Source organism: Mustela lutreola, chromosome 2, assembly GCF_030435805.1.
Source record: "Mustela lutreola isolate mMusLut2 chromosome 2, mMusLut2.pri, whole genome shotgun sequence".
NCBI classification, from domain to species: Eukaryota; Metazoa; Chordata; class Mammalia; order Carnivora; family Mustelidae; genus Mustela; species Mustela lutreola.
In genome coordinates, this window is record NC_081291.1 from 143,018,897 (window position 1) to 143,027,444 (window position 8,548).

Sequence of the window (8,548 nt, forward strand, 5' to 3'; positions counted from 1 at the left end):
TAAGCAGAACTTTCGACAGACTAACAGAGGGAGGGATATAAATTTGAAGTTTGAGTAAGGTCAGAGGGGAGTGACAATAGGCTATAAGGTGGGATCCAAAGGATACACTGGAAATAATGGTAAACCAGTAATAGGCTAACCCTCCTAGCTTCGAATCCTCTCGTGTCCTCCAACTGGATTAAGGTGATCTAGAATTGCTAGTGGCCTTAACCTCTTGCCAGAAGCAAATATAAATCCTCCTTGGAGACAGATAATATAATTCTAGGCCTCAAACTATTTTTACAGTTATCTAAATGCAATATCTGACACTCAATTAAAAATAACCAGATAAGCATTCACAAACCAATGGAAAATGTCAAAGGACACAGAGGCCAGATTAAAGGTTCTTCTGAGGGACCAAATAGGGCAATTTGAATGATAAAAATAAGGAATGCAATTTATTATAACATATTGAATGAAAAAGAATCTGTGAGTTGATAAAATACGCAAAGGGCAAGGGTACAACAAGCGGAGGGAAAACTCATCTTTACAGAGGCATGCCAATTAATAAATGTAGATAGATTGATAACGTTAAAACATCACTTTGTGGGGCACCAGAATTGCTCAGTCAGTTAAGCATCAGACTGTTGATTTCCACTCCAGTCATGATCTCAGGGTCCTGAGATGGAGCCTTGCATCAGGCTCTGTGCTCAGTGGGGAGACTGCTTGAGGTCCTCTCTCCCTCTGCCCCTTCATCCATGTACTCTTTTTCTTTACAATAAATAAATCTTTAAAAAATCATTTTCTGGGGGCACCTGAGTGGCTTAGTCATTAAGTGTCTGCCTTCAGCTCAGGTCATGAACCCAGAGTCCTGGGATCAAGCCCTGCATTAGGCTCCCTGCTCAGTGGGAAGCCTGCTTCTCCCTCTCCCCCTCCCCCTGCTTGTCGTCCCTCTTTCTCTGTGTCTCTCCCTGTCAAATAAACAAATAAAATCTTTTAAACAAATCAGTTTGTAACCACCAAAATAGTAATTGATAAGGAAAATAATTATTAATGGATATTAACACCACTGGGTCAATGATTAGAAAATAGGATATTCACAGTCTCTGAGTATCTCCTTATACATTATTAGTAACAAAAGGAAAGAGGTGATTTGACAATAGAGAAATCTGACACACACCAACTTAACCAAATGATCACGCTTAAAATAACAAATCATCAGCCATGTAGTATTCCTATAAAATATATATACGTATAAATGTTTTTGAGTTTAGCAAGCTTCTACTGAATTCTACTTGCAGATAAGGCATGTTTTAGGAGTTGTGGAGAACAAGACCTTAAGATGTGTAATAATGCCTTCCTTGAGTTCAAGTTTACAGACTAGTTGGTGAGATAAGCCATCTGTGATAATTATATTATGAGAGTTATTTTATTGGCCAAGATTAAAGCAAGAGCATTTCAAAGATTTTTTTCAAATGCCTACCTGGTCATCCAAGACTCTCTTGTATAAACTATTATCAATAGAAACAGTTATAAGTCTGAAATAAGTGCTTTAATTAAGACAGTTTGATTTGGAAATCTTTGGACATTTTGCCCACTGTGCTATATATTCACTTCAACAAAATGTCAGTGTCTGTTATGCCTTGGGAACTGGATAGGCCCTGGGTATACCTCTTCACAGAACTTTGCTAAAAGGCAAAATCATCCTCTGGGAGATGTGTCCCTTTAAACTGATGGTAATCATTTCAATTTTAGTTTAAGAATTTTCAGTCTTGATAATAGATTTTGATTGCAGTTGAGATCACATGGACATTTGAGTAACCAAGAGATAAAAAGAGGGACTCTCCTTGAAACAAACAAATGAAGAAATGGATGACGAATTTTGGTCATTCCTAAGCAAGTATGGGAAGGTTGAGGAATTTGGTTGTGAAGTTATTTGGTTTTGTTTTTTGCAAAGAAGAGGATTTGTTGGTTACTTTTTGGTTGGTTAAGGAGATAGAAAAAAGAATAAGATGGAGAGAAGAGCATTACAGAAATTTCACAATAGCTAACTACCTCATCCCTGTCTGAGGAGTAGGAGCAGGGCAGGTGAAAGAACAAGTTCTAGAACATCAATTTTTAATCTAAGCCTGAGGGAATAATCAGACAAATACAAATAGTGGGACATTTTACAGAACTCTTTAAAAAGTATCAATGTCATGAGAGGAAAAGAAAAAAAAAAGCAGAACTGTTCTAGATTAAAGGAAATTAAAGGCTGTGTCTGATCTTTATATAGATACTGGATATTAAGAAAATCCTATAAAGGATATCAATAAGATAATTGGGGAATTTTAATATGCACTGACTATTAGATATATTATGGTATCAATGTTTAATTTTTTGAGAATAAGAGGTAATGTGATTGTGTAGAAGAATGTCCCTGTTCTTAGGAAAAAGATACATGTTGATCTATTTAAAGGGTGAAGCATCATATTAGAGTCCTTTCATATGGTTCAGGAAGAAAAAATACTTATAATTATATGCAATCTTCACTTTTCTAGTAGTGCAGCATTCAAATGACTGTGTAAAATGAAGTTGTGAAAAATTATTTTCATAACCAGTGGGAAAAATTACCATTGTTCCATGACCTGTATAAATATTTTTGTCAAAACATTATGACATTCAGTTATAAATGTAGGAAAATTTAAAAACTAGTAAAACTAATTTTTATTTGATACACTAGAATTTAAAGCATTAGAAATGTTGAGAATTGAAGTATTATATTTCTTTGTGAAAAACTTAGGATAGTTTGAACAGTTTTTCTGATTATAAAACTCTGGATCAAGCATCTTCTCTGTACCTTTGCAAATTGTCATAATCCTAGTTTGGATCAGCTTGAATCATTTTATCATTTGCATTTAAAATTTGTGAAATCTTCAAAGTTCTTTTAGTGTGAAGTTTTTGCCAATGTCACTTCCTCCAAGACATTTTTAAGCTTTTCATCAAAATCACTTTCTTCCTTAATCTCGATAACTCTGCATTCAGTAAGTTCCTCTGGCTGTATATCTAGAGTGTTTCTAATAGTAGCAGTGTCAGTATTCCCAGTTATCTCTTCTATAACTCCATTTGTGCTTGATTCAAATTTCACTTTCAGTATTATCACTTTTCTTTCCTGCACTTTCATCTTTTCTGGCCAATTACTCTTTCAAATATTATTTCATAAAGTGTCATGTGAGACTCCGTCTGTTAAGTGTCTGACTCTTGATTTTGGCTCAGGCCATGATCTTGTGGTCATGAAATCGAGTCCCCCCATGGGGTTCTGCTCTCAGCATGGAGTCTGCTCGAGATTCTCTCCCTCTCTCTCCCACCCTGCTTGCATTCTCTCTTTCTCTCTCTATGAAATAATAAATAAATCTTTTTTTAAAAAGTGTCATGTGAATTTATCACTGGGAGAAAAAGAAACAACACAATTGCATGCTTTGTTGTCTGTGCTTGAACTGAATAACAGATGTGCAGTGACCAATCACTGACAAATTTTGAAAGAAGTATTGTGATTTGACACTGTCAACGATCATGATGGGCATCTGTTAATTATAAGGTGATTTGAAGATTGAAGCTCCAGCAGTGAAGCTGTACTTTATGCAATTATAGTGAGCTGTGCTTGCTTCGGCAGCACATATACTAAAATTATAGTGAGTATACTATGGTAACAGAAATATGAATCATGCCATATGTAACTACCTGTGTATGTGTTTGTATACTTAGATATGTGTGTGGATCTCCATAAAGGATATAGAGGTACCCATTATACTATTCTTGCAGCTTTTCTGTAAATTTTTAAATTACCATAATAAAAGTTGGAGGGGGGAAGGAAATAGTTCCTGAGGAGATAAGACAATGCAATAAAAACCTGGAGAAACAACAGACAATAAAAACAGACCAGCAGGGTATCCAGTGAGTAGAAAAAGCTATGGAACCAAACTGCCTATGTTTGAATCCCACTTTATCCATCAGCTGTGTGACCTTGGGCAAATTATGTAATCTTTCTGAATCTGTGTGGATTCAAATGGAGATTAAAAATGCTACCTATTTCATAGGACAACATGATTAAATAATTTGCATATATGAAATATTTAGAACAATAGTGGTATATAGTTACTTTTCAGTATAAGCTGTTACAGGTTTGTTAAGATGGGGTAGACTTTTAATATGTTTAGATATTGATAAGAATCCAGAAGAGGGATATTGAAGTTGTAAGAAGGGATAATTAATGGTGTATAGTTCCAAAAAAGGTGGAAGGAAATAAGGTCCAAAGGAACAGAATAATTGTTCTTAGACTAAAGAGCATCTCTATTTTAATAGCAGGGGAAGAGAATAGGATGGGTACAGGTGTGGGTTGGGTAGTAAGTTTGCTAGGGAGAAGGTGTTACAAGATAATGACTTCTGTATTCTCCAAGAAATAAAAGGTGAGATATTTTCTGAGAGTAAGAACTAGAGTAGGGGATTAAAGGTTGAGAACAGTGGGAAACACATGAAGTGACCCTTCCTGAGAGCAAGAAAGCCAATTGGCCAAAGAAATATAATAGAATTGTTGGCAGTGTTGAGTTGAGAGGCCAGAGCTAGTGACCTGAAGATTATAGTCATATCTACGTGTCCTTTTATGTTTCTCAGTTATGGTGTACAGTTGCCTGGATGCAGGCATGGAGGATATGAGCTGTTGAGTTCATCCAAGACTGAAGTTCTTCAAGGCTGATGTTTTGAAATGGTAAAGAGACAAAGGAAACTATGGTATTGGCAAAAGAAGTACTAAAAGTATGGACTATGAAATCTAACCTGGCAGTGAGGGAAGCAGGAGAAGGCTAGTGATTAGAGAAAGTAAAGGGGACCATGAATCAGAGAAGGTTCCCCTTGAGGTCAAGTAATGATCCTAGTGAGAATTGTTTAACAAGCAAACTAGCCATTTTCTAAATTAGGGAGCAGTGTTCTGTGTAAACAGGATGTTTAATTGGAGTTCTTTATGTTTTAGTTTTGGTTGAGGCCCTAAAGACAGAAGAAAACAAAAGGTGCTATAATGAGGCATTATATCACCTATGTGAGACCTGCAAAGAGATGGTCAAATTAGTCTTGTGACCCTTACTCCATCACCCTCCTGGAGTGTGTGCAAACATTGGAATTGAAAAATAGAAAGACAAGTGTTCTTCGGAGAATTTTTGGAGTACCTGGGCTTTTTCTTTCTTTTTTTTCTAGGTGAAGAGAATTGTGTTCCTCTCTCAAATGACATGAGAAAGATACTTTAAGGAAAACATTTGAAGACCTTCAAATGTGCCTCCTTGAGTTTGAAGAGTGTGAGGGCTGGTAAGAGATGCTCTGACCAAATTAGGTGTATGTGAGGGGAATGAGGTGGGAAGCATGTAAGGCTGTATTGGGAGCAGATTATATATCCACCAGCAGCTAGGCAAGGGTGGGTGAGTATTTCCCCCGGCCCAGATACAGGCCTATGGCAGGAACCAGTCAGTCTAGAGCTGTCCCAGATTCCATGACTAGCTTGAGGGAGTGGGAACTAGATGGTCAGGGACTGAGGAAGAAATTGTAGGAAGCCAGTAGGAGGTGAGAGACATTGCTTCCATCATGGGAGCTTACTGGGGTGTTCCAAGTAGGAAGCATCTCTTCAAAACCCACAAAAATGGCCATCGAAGGAAAGAGTAAGCAATGGAATTTTGCCATCCCATGGTGGATTGTGTCCATGACAACCAAGTGAAACTTTGACAACCTCTCCTCTCTCCTCTTGATCCAGTCCTGGAGTGTACAGAGGCAGCTGAACTGGGAGTAGGGTGAAGAGGAACAAGAACTGACCGTAGGTATTCCCTTCTCCCTCCACAGGCTTTCCAGCAAGCAGCAGTAATAAGATGAAGGGAGAGAGGAGCCTTAGCTTTGAATGTGTCTCAAACTCTATTGAACATTTTAATGATTGCACTGAGACTATCTTATGGCTGAGAGTTCTGAGAAGAATTTTTATCACCTGAAAGCCAGAAAAGCTAGTACTCTGCTCTAATAACAAAGAAAACAAAGTAAGAACTAGTTTAGAGAGGTAGTTGAAAGGGCAATTGGAAGCAAAAAGAGAACTTACCTTATAATTCTGCCCTCAAGGATTGCAGCTTATTCCCTATAATACTGATTACTCCAGATTAGTGAGATAATGCTGGCAAGATCCAGAGTGTAGCTGTGGGAGGGGCAAGCTATGATGGAGTGGAATAGAAGGTCATTGAGGGGGAAGAGATCAAGAAATGAGAGTCCTGGTGTTGGATGAGTCACATCCACATTTGTGGATGGCAAATGTTGAGGTAGAAAGACTACAGGCCATGTGCCCAAGGCCAGTGGTTCTCAAACTTCAGAGTATATTAGAATCACCTAGAGAGCCATTAAAAGATACAGAGACAGGCTTGTTGAAGTAGGATAGAGCCTGGGCTTCTATATATTTTTACCAAGTTTCCAGGTGATCTGGAATATACAATGAAGTTTGAGAACCACTGCCCAATATTTAGTGCAGAGAAGTAACTGTCAGTATATAACAGCACCTACCAGAAAAAAGGAAGAGAGGGTAGTTTAGCCAAATAGCAGGGGTCCCTCTTTTTAGTTATAAAAAGGTAAGAAAGTAGTGGTCTGGAAACAGGAATGGGGACAAGTAGCTGCCATTATCTGTGACTACCACTTTTCCTCTCTCCCTCCTTTCCTTCCCTACCACTCTCTTGAGAAAAGTTGTGAGTGTTAAGTGTTGACTTAATGTCTCTTCAGAAAAAGATATGTTGCAGTCCTAATCTTTAGCACCTTAGGATATAAACTTATTTGGACATAGTGTCACAAAAATTTGGAAATAGATGTAATTAGTTAAGATAAAGTCATGCTAGAGTGGAGTAGGCCCCTAATCCAATATAATTGGTGTCCTTAAAAAAAAAAAAAAAAAAAAAAGGCCATTGCAGACACAGAGAATGCCATCTAAGAAGGAAAGCAGTGATTGGTGTTACACAGCTGTAAACCAAGGAATGCCAAAGGTTTCTGGCCAACCACCAGGAGCTATAAAGAGGCAAAGAAGGAATCCCTTACAAGTTACAGAGGAAGCAAGGCCATAGTGACACCTTGATTTTGGGTTCCTGGACTCCAGAACTAGAAGACAATACATTTCTGTTGTTTTAAGCTACCCGTTTATGACACTCTGTTATGGCAGCTCTAGGAAGCTAATGTAACAAGATATTCCTTTTTTGGTGAACTACAAATCATCTCTTATATTGTGTCCATGTTGTGTTCCTGTCTCCTTTTCACTGAACTTACAGTGTCAGGACACAGAGAAACCATGTGTGAGTCAATGGATGTCACTAGAACAAGAAAAAGTTCACTGTTTCTCCACATACTTTATGTTCTTGTTGGAGTAGTGAGCCCACATAGTGGCTTCTGTAATTATTATTGAGAAATGAATCCGTTCATATAAGATGATAACTTAGAGTAGGTGTATGTTAAAGTCATTTTGAAAAAAGGGAAAGAAACCTATGAAATATATCTATGTGCTACTCTCATAAGAAAGCATTCCAATGAGGAATCTTAAATGTCTTCATCAAAGTGCTGAAGAAACTTCTTGGCAGTCATATGTAATGGGTTCCACATCCAAAATCCCTCCTCCTCCTCTAATTTTCGTAGCTCTTCTCTTTTTTCCATTATTGAAAGAACGGCCCAGATATCACACTAGGTGAACCCAGAAGAGTCTAAATTCCTGATTTATTTAGCAAAGGCTGCAGAAACCAGCAGAAGGAACATGCCACTCAGAAAAGGAACAGAGAGAGGTAGCATATCTCATTAATTTTTCTACAACCCCCCATAGTCCCTAACAGGGGGCAGCTGTCCTCCGACATCTTGGTTCAAGACATACAACACAACCCAGAAATGCTACCTCTAGAAATTTCATTTACAGAAAACCCCTAAAGGGCCAAGTAAAGGACTAAGGTAGCTTATAGATTCTGGAGAGAGGTTAGAGTAATTACTAGCTGAGCTGAGTAGTCCAAGATGAATGTCTGGAAGAGGGATCACATGCTGAATTTTTTCTGTCGGACCTTAAACATGGATAGGGTTCGTTAAAAAGGCATCTGGGCCAGAGATTCTTGTCCCAGCTTTACACATAGATGGTTTCAAAACTCTCTCTCCAGTCATAATCCTGCTTTCTGCAAGACCCTTTCACTTGGATGCTCTGCGGTCACCTGCAGCCCACCATACCAAAAAATTTAGCTCATCTCAGCCCCATCTGCACCCCCCCAAATCTGTCATTCTTGAATTTCCTTTTTATACAGTTTCCTAAACTCCCCGAGTTATTTGCTTGTACTGTCTCAAACTCATTTGTTCCATTTCACCTGCTCTTCAGTCTGTCTTCAGTATCCTTCACATTCCTGAAACTGTCTACTCAAGGCCTCTAGTAACCCTGGTGGCATCCAGTCTAATAGACACTTTACTCTCCTCCTACTCACTTCTCAGTAGCATCAAGCTGCAAACTTCTCAGCTGACCATTTTCCTCTCTTGACCTCTGGTATATTACACATTATGATTTCCT